This window comes from Eumetopias jubatus, unplaced genomic scaffold (assembly GCF_037043125.1).
Source record: "Eumetopias jubatus isolate StellerSeaLion01/CBP00866 unplaced genomic scaffold, mEumJub1_p1.0 scaffold_5, whole genome shotgun sequence".
Classification (NCBI taxonomy): Eukaryota; Metazoa; Chordata; class Mammalia; order Carnivora; family Otariidae; genus Eumetopias; species Eumetopias jubatus.
This window is the reverse complement of record NW_028274811.1, coordinates 7,724,711-7,738,427: the sequence shown is the minus strand read 5'-3', so window position 1 is coordinate 7,738,427 and position 13,717 is coordinate 7,724,711. Positions and strand designations below refer to the sequence as shown.

General features: G+C 36.2%; 1 pseudogene; it reads left to right on the top strand.

Moving 5' to 3' along the window:
* The first annotated feature begins 11,626 nt into the window (after positions 1-11,626).
* Positions 11,627-12,563, top strand: LOC114203011 (olfactory receptor 2L3-like; annotated as a pseudogene).
* The last annotated feature ends 1,154 nt before the right edge of the window (positions 12,564-13,717 follow it).

Genomic DNA, 13,717 nt, shown 5'->3' with positions numbered 1-13,717 from the left:
GATAGCTCTCATATTTGTGATACTTTAAGAATTTCTAAGTTTTTATTAAACTAACACATTCAATTGTACTATTAAATTTGTTGGCCAATATAATCAAAATTGGGAAACAAATTAATATCTACAGACACATAATTACTGTGAACTTACTGGGCAAAAATATATAAATATATGAAACATAACTTGAGAGACACAATGATATCAGGACAAACTGAATAAATATAATTGTTTCTTTAACCACTGAATTGACCCTTAATACACCTGTGAAAATATCTAAAGAACGCCTTCCCCAACCTTGGCTTAGGTCTATTTGGGGCTATTAGTAACTTAACCTGTATTGTCCAAGTCTCAGTGGACATTCCCAAGTGAATTCAAAAGAAAAAACAAAACAAAACAACTAACCAAACAAACAAAACAAAACAAAGCAAAAGCAATACAGTCAATCTCCAGTTACAGAAAGCATAGAATCATTGTTGCTGCTTCCTTTCTTGGAGGTATCTAAAATGTCAAAGTGTAGAGATGAAAAAGAATATGTACACTTGTTTGGAAAATATTGGAAGATGTTTACTCATAAAATGACTTTGTTTATATGATGATGACTGGACCACTGTCAGCTACCCAAGCCAGTGTGTTTGTGAAAGTGCAAAGATAATACAGGGTACTCCAGTAACATTGTTTTCTTATTTTTAATAATCATACAAGAAGTGAACACCTCAGCAAGTGCTTAAGAGAACTTTATTAAGTATTTAAGACTACTGTGTATAATAAGGAATAGATACATTTAGGCATCTGTTTAACCAGAGAAGTCTATTTTCTTTATTTGAGTGAAGTAGGTTTAAAGAACAAGGAAATAATTTATGTTAGAGTATGTATCATTAAAGAACAAAGACATGGTTTGGGCAATTGAACAAGTGTTCATTTTTTAAGATATTAAGTTTTTCTAAAACATAAAATGTGTTATACAATTCTGAGAATTAATCTGATTGTGAATGACTGTTAAATGATAATGAAACACAGTAAAAGGGTTAATAAAGGCTACTGCTGATATCATCTATGAACTACTGCTCTGGATTTATGATGAGTATTGCATGAGCCTCCACTGAACTTGCAATATTCTGAAATCTAATTGATAATAATTTTGATACTCTCTGATAAAATATATAAGAAAGATTATATAAATTAAAATGCTGTAAAGCATGATGGCTAATTGAGATTAGAGAGTGCACTTGTGATGAGCACTGGGTGATGTATGGAAGTGTTGGATCACTATACTGTACACATGAGACTAATAGAACCCTATATGTAAACTATAGTGGAATTATAAAATTACAATATTAAAAAACAACTTTGGCAATGAATTACATTTTCAGAAATGAAGACGTTTTCATGCAAGTGCATGATGCTGTCATATAGGTGTTGATCACATTGCACTAACTTGCAGTTGGATTGAAATTATTCATACGTTAAGGCGATCAATTTAGGAAATAAGTGATGTAACCTATGTAAGAGGTGCCTAAGTATAGATGATTTGAAATGGAGTTTGAGTGGCTAGACTTTTCCCAATAGTGTTCAGCAGGAATTGTAGAATGTAAAATAGACAACAAAACATGGTTTTTGAGCTGATTTGCAAACGTGCTTTCTGGATGGGAATTGGGATGAGGATCCTAACGGAGTATGCTTTGGATGTGCTTAAGTAATAATTAAAGAAAACGAAAACTTAAGGGTCCAAACCCTCAGTAAGTTTGTGGAGGACAATTGTTTTGCTTAGTTGTTTCTTCTTTTTCCACGAAAGAAGAGTGCTTACATGGCCCCATGGCAATCTTAATGGTGCTTCCTACTTGCTTTTTACCCTACATACATTCACTCTTTCTAATTAAAACCTAGAAATTACTTGTCTAGATTTTATATTTCTATATAAAAATCAGAATACAGGTATCCCTCCTTTTTTGTATCTGTTACGCCAATTTTCTTTTCTTTTTTAAAGATTTTATTTATTTATTTGAGAGAGACAATGAGATAGAGAGAGAGCATGCGAGGGGGTAGGGTCAGAGGTAGAAGCTGACTCCCTGCTGATCAGGGAGCCTGATGCCAGACCGATCCGGGGACTCCAGGATCATGACCTGAGCCGAAGGCAGCCGCTTAACCAACTGAGCCACCCAGGCGCCCCGCGCCAATTTGCTTTTCAAAAGACGTACTTCAGGACCGTTCATGCCAACCCAAAGAAATCTGAAAAGATTTCCACTTTCAAAAAAAATGTAAAAGGTGAAATGGCATTCAGTGTGTGTTTGGCAGCAAGCCATCAGAGAGAGAGCATACACACAGAGCAGTGGGGGTGGAGCGTCAAGCCGCATCCCTAGGCTGACCTTAAAAGTCTCAGCATCCATCCTGCATAGCTTTGAACTGTGTGTGTGACCCCTGGTTACATGATTTATTTTGTATACCCGTCAGTAAGATGTGTTCTAAGGTATCAGAAAAGCCTAGGGCGCCTAGGTGGCTCAGTTAGTTAAGTGACTGCTTGCGGCTCCAGCCATGATCCTGCAGTAACGGGATCGAGTCCCGCCTCGGGCTTCTTGCTCACGGGGAGCCTACTTCTCCCTCTGACCCTCCCCCTTTGTATGTGTTCTCTTTCTCATTCTCCCTCTCTCAAATGAATGAATAAAAATCTTTACAAAAAAAGAAAAGCCTAGGAGTGGTTATTTTTTGAGTTGGGTAATGATGAAAATCTTTTCATAAAAATTAATGGTAATTGTTTCTTCACTTCATGCACTTTCAGCTTATGGAAGATTTTATAGGAGTGCTCTACTTTCAGAGAGCGAGGGGAACCTGCATGTAGTGAAGGTATAAGAAAAAAAGGCTAATGGTGTGTGTTTGTGTGCACGTGTGTGTGTGTGTGTGTGGAAATTTTAAAGGACAACTTCTGGAAATAATCCAGGTAAATCTATATTTAGTTTTAGTAATCTATTTGGTTGTTTTAAACACAAACTAAGTGAAATTGTTGTGTTTATGCTTGTAATTGTTACATTTTTTTTTTACTTTCATACACATGAACACATTTCCAGTGAAAAACCACTAATAATGAAAATATTAAATCATTGTGATGACAATGATAATGATAAAGATGGTAAAATTTACAGCTATTCTTAAGTGATAATTTATAGCCAAATATTCACTACATTTTCACAAAGTCTTATCTCATAGATAACTTGTAATATCCCATGTTTCTTTATATCTGTTCTACATAAAATGTACAGGCTCTAATAGTTAAATTCTTTAATCCAATCTCATATTTCTTGTAAGTAGGTGCACTAGAATTACATCTAGCTTTAAACCTAAACTGTCTCCAGTGTGCTGGTAACAATGAGTCAAAATAAACCCATTCTCACTGCAAAACAGAATTTGAAGGACAGGTCCTCTTCTTTTTTTTTTTTTTAAAGATTTTATTTATTCATTTGACAGAGCGAGAGAGTGAGCACAAGTAGGGGGAGTGGCAGGAAGAGGGAGAGGGAGAAGCAGGCTCCTCAGTGAGTGGAGAGCCCAATGAGGGGCTCGATCCCAGGGTCCTGGGATCATGTCCTGACACTTAAGGACTGAGCCAAACAGGCACCCCTGAAGGACAGGTCTTCTAATTAGTTTCTGTCTTTGAAAAATTCTGCCTACCTAATTACGCACCGATCTACTTATGCTGATTCACCATTGTGGACTTTTAAGGAATTATATGGGTTAGAATCACACAAACATGCACCTACATAAATATTCACTGTGTGTTCCAGATCTCTTTATACTCTAACAAATATGTAGCTTTTTTAATGAAAATATACATTGCTTGAATACTCAAGTACTATCATGAAAATTCCTAATTCACTAAAGTAATGCAAACTATGTACTCTTTGTCCCTTTAGTAGAATCTGTTACGGAAACACTTGAAAATATGAAATCTAATATAGAAATCCAGGAAAGGATTTCTTGTGCAGATTTACTCTGATCTAGAACCCACAGGGCCCTCCTCGGAGTCTATAAAAACCACTTACAGTGATGTAAACTTTACATAACTGATGGTATGCAAGGTAATTATTTTGCTTTGAAAAAAGAATTGTTACTGTAGGCATGCACAGTGAGGTATGATCAGCCAATTTTTAGGAACTAAGACTGACTTTATGTAGCTAATGCATTCACATCCCTCCCAGGAAAATTAATCTGGTAACCTGGATTATTGGTTTCCCAGGCTTCCAGTTGAATTAACAAAGTCACTGGGGAAGATCCAGCATTTCAGATTATTACAGGAATCTTGAGAAAAGAGAAAGTAATTCAAATTTTTCTGAAACCTGGTGGAGAGTGCCTTGAGCTTTATCGGCTCTTAGAAGTCTAATCTGTGATTTCTTATAACTCTTCCAGCAAAGCCAAATTCAGGAGGCTCTTAGGTAAATCCATATCCTTTCCACACCTCTGTAAATGATCAGCCTTGTTGTATGATCAAGAATTATTTTTCTTTGAGCATAGTTTTGATCAAATCTGTAGAGCGCGTAGGGCATAAAAATCTGTGTGTCAGTGGAAAATTCTGTATTATCTAGGTCGAAAGGACATTTCCCAATTCTATCTCTAGGTCACTGCTTAGGCTTGAATAACTCACTTCATAACTCTGTGATTTTCTTTCTTTATCTTTTTAATAATGAGAAATAGTTTTTAAAATCATATGTTCTATAAATTTATGAATCAGTAAAATGGGGCTTTTTCAGTATTTAATTTTCAACTCTAAATATAAACATAGGAATAAAGGTCTGCAAACACACTGATGCATATTGACTTGAAGAGATGCAAATATGTAATTCATTTTGAACTTGGGCAGCATTTGGAAGGTTTTACACGTTATGTAGAATATGGACATCTATGATATAAATTACCTAGGAGATAATATGGGTGTGCCTTGCAAGCAAAATCTCCTAGGTAAAGACACTTTTGTACTGGGAACAGAACACAAATTGAATTTTATTTACAGCTTTTGAGAGACCATTTTTGTTAGACAATCTGTGTGACTGTCATGGGGTTAAGTGAAATTACAATAGAGCCAGTGTATCTGAGAAAAGAGAAGAACATGTCCAAATAAGTAAACTGTAAACCCCCAAACAATATTATTTCTATTTCTAAGGAAGTTTTTGCATACACTTTTACCTTCTACTACCTACATTGAAGATCTATTTTAATAAGATTAATTTATTATTTATCCTCCTTTTTCAGTTTGTCTGTGGGTGGAAAATATTGATCCACATTTATTTCAGATTCAGTACCTCAAAGTAGTTAATAGAGGTCAGGATCAAATACAATTTAATTCTGGAACATATTCTGACACATTCCAGTTATCAACTGATCTTCCTACCTTTACCTTCATACATTTATTTTCTCTTTCATGTGGGACAGGATCAAGATCCTAGGCTTGTTTCTTCTGTTCAGTGTGAAACCATCATCAGAATGTTTTCTGCTACTTCTTTCATCCCATATATTCTGTAAAGTAGATGTCAATATTGCAAAGCTTTTAGGGAAATTTTAAAAATCAATTGAAAATGACTTGTAAATAGGCTCAATATTGGTTATTATTGTTTTTCCAATGGGTAAAACCAACATAAAGGGAAAAAAATAAGTTACTTGGATTTATTTTTACCCAAGAAAAAATGTCTTCTTTACCTTGGGCTTTAAAATATTTAAGGCTGATAGGGGTCATTTAAATAATATCCCATGACAGGATGTTGGAACAGTGCAACATGAGTAATAAAAAAGTGCTCATCGGCAATACATGACATCAAATACCAGATTTCATGTGCCATTCACTATTTCCATTCTGTGCTGATTTTTTTTTTCACCTTTAGAGGTAAATAATACTAACTACCGCATTGTAAACCTCATCATAGACAGCTTTATATAAAATACATGTTTGGTAAGAGTGATCATAATTTTATTGGTAATTTCAAATTATTATATCCTTTACCTGTCAATAATTAAATTACTAATATAAATTGTATCCTATGGAAAATGATCTAATATGTGATACATTAAATCCAAATGGCATTTATTTAAAAAAAATTGCCCTCTCACCCTTTCCTTTGCAGTTTGTCAGAGGCAACACATTATTAAAATGTTAACTGAACTGCACACATTCTGGTTCCTGTTGTAGGTTTTGTACAATAATCTTGGACTTCCAAACATGGTGTCATATCCAGGAAAACACAGTTAAATCCAGTGTGAAACTTTTGGAGTTTTGGAAAAACCCTAGGCTTTGTTTTAAAAGTTTACAGTTTTATCTCTCTATTTAGCAATTTGATGCATTTAATTTAATTTTTATATATAGCGTAAGGTCATGGTTTGATTTCATTATTTGCATGTGGATATCCAGGTTTCTCTGCACAGTGGTTTTTTGAAAAGACACCCCCACTGAACGGTTTGGTGACTCTTGAGAAAATCACTTGACCACATATGGGAAGTATTTATTCTGATATATCTACTTTATTGGTTTGTATTTGTGTTTATGGCATTACTACACTGTTCTGATAATAATAGTGTTTTGATTAAGTTTTTGATCAGAAAGAGTGAGTTCTCCAATTATTTCATGATTGTTTTGGCTGTGCAGGGTAACTTGAGACTATATATTAATTCTAGGGTGTATTTCTTATTTCTGTAAAATCTTCACTTGGGATTATGATAGGCATTTCATTGAATATGCAGTTTGCTTATGGTAGGTCGGGGTGGTTGTTTATGCAGGACAAATCATCGAAACCTCCATCCGTACAATGCACTAAGTATTTTATTGTTTTGGATGGTGTTACAAAGGTAACTTACATTTTTTTAAATTTAAATTCAATTAGCCAGCATATAGAATATCATTCAGATGTAGACCTTAGTGATTTCATCAGTTGCATATAACACCCAGTGTTCATCACATCACATGCCCTCCTTAATATCCATCACCGAGTTACCCCATTCCCCCACCTACCTCCCCTCCAGCAACCTACAATTTAAAAAAAATTCTTACCACTATACATTATTTATGTATAGAAGTGATTTTGTGGATACAAATGATTTTGTATCCTGAAACTTTACTAAATTTGTTTAATAGTTCTAACATATTTTTGTAGACTCTTTAGAATTTTCTACATACAAGATCATGTTTGCAAACCAAGATAACTTTACTTCTTTATTTCCAGTTTGGATTTTGTTTTTGCCTAATTGCTCTGGCTATACTTCCAGTATGATTTATATCAGTTTAATATTTTATTCAAGTAATGTAAGAACGTGATCTCAACAACCCATATGGTAAAACAAGGGTCCCATTACCCACCCCTGATCTCCAAGGAAAATATTTCATATTATTTTACCACCTTTTGTTTCTATTTTCCACCAATATTTTTATCTTTAACAAATTCTAAATACCATCTCTCTTTTTTAATTTTTTAAAGATTTTATTTGTTTATTTGAGAGAGAGAGATAGCGAGAAAGGGAACACAAGCAGGGGGAGTGGGAGAGGGAGAAGCAGGCTCTCCGCCGAGCAGGGAGCCTGATGCGGGGCTCAATCCCAGGACCCCGGGATCATGACCTGAGCTGAAGGCAGACGCTTAACGACTGAGCCATGCAGGCGCCCCTAAATACCATCTCTTGACTCATCTCTCCAGCCACGAGGGATGGAGAAATCCCCCCACAATATACAATTAACTCCAACTCATTTTTCCTTTTCCCATCCTTTCAACATAGTTACATCCCATTTTTTTTGTTTAAATTCAATTAGCCAATATATAGTACATCATTGGTTTTTGATATGATGTTCAATAATTCATCAGTTCATTATAACACCCAGTACTCATCATATCATGTGCCCTCTTTAATGCCCATCACCCAGTAACCCCAACCCCGCACCCACCTCCCTTTCCACAACCCTCAGTTTGTTTCCCAGAGTCAAGAGTCTCACATGGTTTGTCTCCCTCTCTGCTTTCTTCCCATTCACTTCCCCCCACCCTTATTTTTCTCTGCACTGTTTCTTATATTGCACATATGAGTGAAACCATATGATAATTGTCTTTCTTTGATTGACTTATTTCACGTAGCATAATACCCAACAGTACCATTCATGTCATGGTAGGTATTCATCCTCTCTGATGGTTGAGTAATATTCCAGTTTATATATGGACCACACCTTCTTTATCCATTCATCTGTTGAAGGACATCTTAACTCCTCCCACAGTTTGGCTATTGTGGACATGGCTGCTATGCAAGATAAATACCCAGTAGTGCAATTGCTGGGTCAAAGGGTACCTCTATTTTTAAGGACTTGAGGAACCTCTATACTATTTTCCAGAGTGGCTGTACCAGCTTGCATTCCCACCAACAGAGTAAGAGGGTTTCTCTTTCTCCACACGCTCAAAAACACTTGTGTTTTCCTGTCTTCTTAATGTTTGGCATTCTAACTGGTGTAAGGTGGTATCTCATTGTGACTTTGATTTGTATTTCCCTGAGGGCAAGGGATGTGGAGCATTTTTTCATGTGTCTCTCAACCATTTGTATGTCTTCTTTGGAGAAGTGTGTGTTCATGTCTTCTGCCCATTTCCTTATATCCCATTTTGTGTTTAGAATGGCAAGGTGGATGGTATTCTCCATCTTCTAGTATATATTGTTAGGATACCGAAAATAGAAATTGTTATAAAACCTGATATTTTAGGGGAACCTGGGTGGTACAGTCAGTTAAGTATCTGACTCGGTTTTGGCTCAGTTCCTGATCTCCCAGGCATGAGATCGAGCACCAGGTGGGTCTCTGTGATCAGTGCAGATTTGCTTGAGGTTCTCTCTCCCTCTCCCCGAATGCTTGTGCTCTCTAATAAATAAATAAATCTTTGGGGGGAAAATGATATTTTAGTTACTATTTCTATATATAAATACGTTCTCCTTATTTATTTCTCATTATTGCTACTATTACCTCTGTCAAGATATATTTAGGACCATATGTTTATAGGAAATATTGAGCATTTTTAGAAAATGGATTCAAGAAGATAATTAGAATTGTTAAGAAAATATCCTGCGTGGCGCCTGGGTGGCTCAGTCGGTTGAGCGACTGCCTTCGGCTCAGGTCATGATCCTGGAGTCCCGGGATGGAGTCCTACATCTGGCGCCCTGCTCAGTGGGCAGTCTGCTCATCCCTCTGAGCCTCCCCCATCTCATGCTCTCTCTCTCACACTCTCGCTCAAATAAGTAAATAAAATCTTAAAAAAAAGAAAACATCTTGCAATAAAATTTTTTTTCACTTTTTCCTGTATTCTGTTTATGCTGTTTGAATATGGTGAACCATATGTATAATTTTGAAGAACATTTTCTTTTGAGAATATTAACTCCATTATTATTTTTGTTTATGTATTTTTAAAATGACAATAAGCATACACGTATTCTTGTATATTAATCCTTGAGTTCTCCTATCTTCTCAAAACGAAGTTTTTCATGTTTTGTTGTTGTGTTTTTGTTTTTGCTTTGTTTTGTGTTTTTACTCTGGTACATTTCTTTCTTCAGGTTGTCTTTAAAACTTTGACTTAATCTTTTTTATCAGATATAAATATATATGACTATATAGTTATATATATATATTTGCAAGAGCCTTTCATTTTATCTGACATATACTTTTATTTATCTAATGGTATTTGTATTGTGAATTAATAACATTTCACACTTCTTTGAACATATGAAACCGACTAAAGAAAATTTTCTGCATTTTCCCGAACATTTTGGCTCCTATTTTTTTGTGTTAGTGAGAGTGTGTGACTATGTCTGTGTGTGTGTGTGCACATATGTATGCATATTCCTGTTTCATGTGGGAGACTTCCTAAAAGCCTGGTATCATTTGGATCTAAAATAATATTTAAGACTAAAATGCTACATACTGTGTAGAGCTTGTTCACTTATGATGTCAGTGGCAAATTCCTCCTCACACCTCCATGAGAGTCTTGGGGTACCATTTCCCTTTTTTCCACTTAAGTGACTGATCATTCCTTTATCTAAGTTCATTTTTTCAAAGGGCCTGAAATATTTTCTCTCTCATTGTGCTTTTTGTCACCTGTTCTATTTTGACTTATATATATTCTTTATCGTCATGATATTTGGTTCTTAAGAGGGAGAAATGACAAATATATGTGATTAATTCTCACACTGATCTAGAATTAGAATGTTGTAAATAAAAGATTTCATTCATATGTGGAATTTAAGAACCAAAACAAATGATCGTAAGGCCAAAAAAGACAGAGAGAGAGGCAAACCAAGAAACAGATCTTTTTTTTTTAAGATTTTATTTATTTATTTGGGAGAGAGAGAGAATGAGAGATAGAGAGCGTGAGAGGGGGGAGGGTCAGAGGGAGAAGCCGACTCCCTGCTGAGCAGGGAGCCCGATGTGGGACTCGATCCCAGGACTCCGGGATCATGACCTGAGCCGAAGGCAGTTGCTTAACCATCTGAGCCACCCAGGCGCCCCGAGAAACAGATCTTAATTATACAGAACAAAGGGATAGTAACCAGATGGGAGGTGGATGGGGGATGGGTGAAGTAGGGGATGGGGATTAAGAGTGCACCTATTCTGATGAACATGGGATGTTGTATGGATGACGGGAATCACTAAGCTGTACCCTTGAGACTAATATTACACTGTATGTTAAATAACCAGAATTCATACAAAAATTTTTAAAAAGAAAATAAGTGTAAAATGAGTAAGACAAAATACCGTAGAAGAGTGTGTATTGTATAAGTGTTAGAGAAGCAGAGAGACATAAAACAAATGCTATTTTGAAGAACTCTGGCAGATTTGTGAAACCTACCATGAGTATGGTGTAGAGATATTTAGTTGAAGGGTATCCCTGAACTGTATCATTCAGAAACTGGTTGAGAAGAAGAGAATGATTTTATCTAAATAGTACTAGACAATAAGACAATTCATTCATGGGTGATATATGCAATTAATGAATTATTGAACACTGCATCAAAAACTAATGATGTACTCTACAGTGGCTAACTGAACATAATAAAAAAGATTCATTCATGATTTCAGAACAGATGAAAGCAATAATTTTACCTGAATTCAAGGACGTTTGATTACATGTTATTGTGTAAAGAGGACTCAAGAAGGAAATATTGCTCCAAAAGAAGGTGTTAGGTTGCTGCAGCTTTAGAAGTAAGTCTTAGATACGAAAGAAAAATGATCCTTTATGGGTCATAAATATTTATTCTTAAATATATAGTATATATTTACATTGATTTTCTATGCAAATATTTTGAATAAACATCTGATTTGGCAATACTTGTGTTTGTGTACAGTAGTAAAGCATACTTATCCTAATGAATTCTTAACAAATATACAAATTTTTTTTAAATGACTTTAAAGATTTCTTAGAAAAGATATAGGCCACTAATACTTGCATCCTCATTTTAATCTCTGGTTCAAAAAGTAAATTGTTTTTGTTGTCGTTGTTGTTTTCTAAAATAGAAAAGTTCAGTTCTTCACCTAGGAGTTGTAAGATTTTCAATAATACAGTCTGACTAAAGTGATAAATTCAAAAGATCCTCTTGTTCCATACTTGACTTACTTTTCTGTCTGCTTTTAGGAAAATCCTATCAATGCCTCATGGAAAATTATAAGCAAACATCAATGATTTCATCTGATTGGGGTTGTTCCCACCAACAAGAATTGGCCTGTTCCTCTTTATTGTAATTGTTGTTATTTTTCTGATGGCTCTATTTGGCACCCGGCCCATGATTCTCCTCATCTTCCTAGACACCCGTCTCCACACACCCATGTATTTCTTCCTCAGTCAGCTCTCTCCCATTGACCTGAGCTACATCTCCACAATTGTTCCCAAGATGGCTTCGGATTATCTCGCTGGAAACAAGTCTCTCTCCTTCACTGGGTGTGGGGCTCAGAGCTGCTTCTTCTTGACTTTAGCAGGTGCAGAAGCATTGCTCCTGATATCTATGGCCTATGACCGTTATGTGGCTATTTGCTTTCCTCTCCACGCTCCCGTTCGTATGAACAAAAGAGTGTGTGTTTTAACGATAACAGGATCTTGGATAACGGGCTTGGCCAACTCCTGTGCCCACACGGTCTATGCCTTCCGTATCCCCTATTGTCAACCCAGGGCCATCCACCATTTCTGCGGTGATGTCCCCGCCATGTTGACCCTGGCCGCGTGGCCACCTGGGCTTATGAGTGCACAGTGTTTGGGAGCACCATTCTCTTCCTTGTGTTTCCTTTCATTGGCATCACATGTTCCTACGGACGGGTCCTCCTTCCAATCTGCCGCATGCAGCCAACAGAGGGGAGGAAGAAGACCTATCCAACCTGCAGCAGCCACCTCACTGTGGTCACTTTATACTTTGCACCCTTTGTTTACACTTATCTATGCCCAAGGTCCTTCCGATCTCCCACAGAGGACACGGTCCTGGCTGTCTTCTACACTGTCCTGACCCCAGTGCTCAACCCCATCATTTACAGCCTGAGAAACAAGGAGGTGATGGGGACCCTGAGAAGAGTGATTCAGAGAATCTGCTTTGTGAAAATATAGACACGTTTTTTGCATATGTACCAAACATTGATTATAAGTCCATTCCTCAGTTTGCAGTAAATAAAATATTATTTTAAGCTTAGAGTGGAAGGACTAAAATCAGAAGAGAGGACAATTACTCAGTGCGCCTGCGTGGCTCAGATGGTTAGGGTGTGCCTTTGGCTCAGGTCATGATCCCAGGGTCCTGGGATCCAGCCCCACATCAGGTTCCTGCCTCAGCAGGGAGCCTGCTTCTTCCTCTCCCTCTGCCTCTTCCCCTGCTCATGTGCTCTCTCTCTGTATCTCTGTCTCAGATGAAAAAATGAAAATATGTATTAAAAAAAGAAGAAGAGGAAAATCACTCGTGTCTGGACAAAATTGTCTTGCAAATGTATCCGTATTTATGAGCCTTTTTTTTTTTTTCTTTACGGTGCTTTTTCTCATAAGTTTCAAATGCACTCTTTTTTGCTAATATGTTTTCTATGAAAATGGTTCTTAGTCATGTAGAAATGAAAATGGAGACTCTCTAAATGAAGTTGTCATTAGACATAAAAGTTCTAGTATTTTCAATTTATTTTCAAAAACAGATAACCAGAAAAATAAATATTTCCCTAATATCTAGGTCTCATTGAAAGTCAGAAAAATTCTTTATCGTCTCATAGTAGGCTCGTGACTTATCTGTGCCAATTACTATCTTTTTTTTCAATTCAAGGTAATTTAGCTTTAGAAAGATTTAGCTAAGACTTCATCAGGGATTCTAAAGTCCTTATACCATTCTGAACAAAATATAATAAGTTTATGGTCCTTTTAGGGAGATGAATCCTAGGAAATTGATTTCATATCAGGTATTCCTCAAGAAAAGTAAAAGGACTTGCATATGCCAGCAGAAATCAAGAAATTGTGAGGTCAGTTATAAGCTGAGTGGGTCAAAAGTTTAGTGTAGTTATTAGGAATTAAGAATTTCAAGGACAATCCCCACACTCTATACATACACAGTGGTCACTGCTATCCTGTGTTAGAACACGTCTGCCATGTAATATTTTATTTTTCACTCAAGACATTTCATAGTTTTATTGAAACAGGTTGGGGAAAAACAGCTTCTGTACACCAATTTTATTCATTGATAAATCACTTTTCAAACTGATACCACTCTTAAATCTAACAAAATCCTCTCA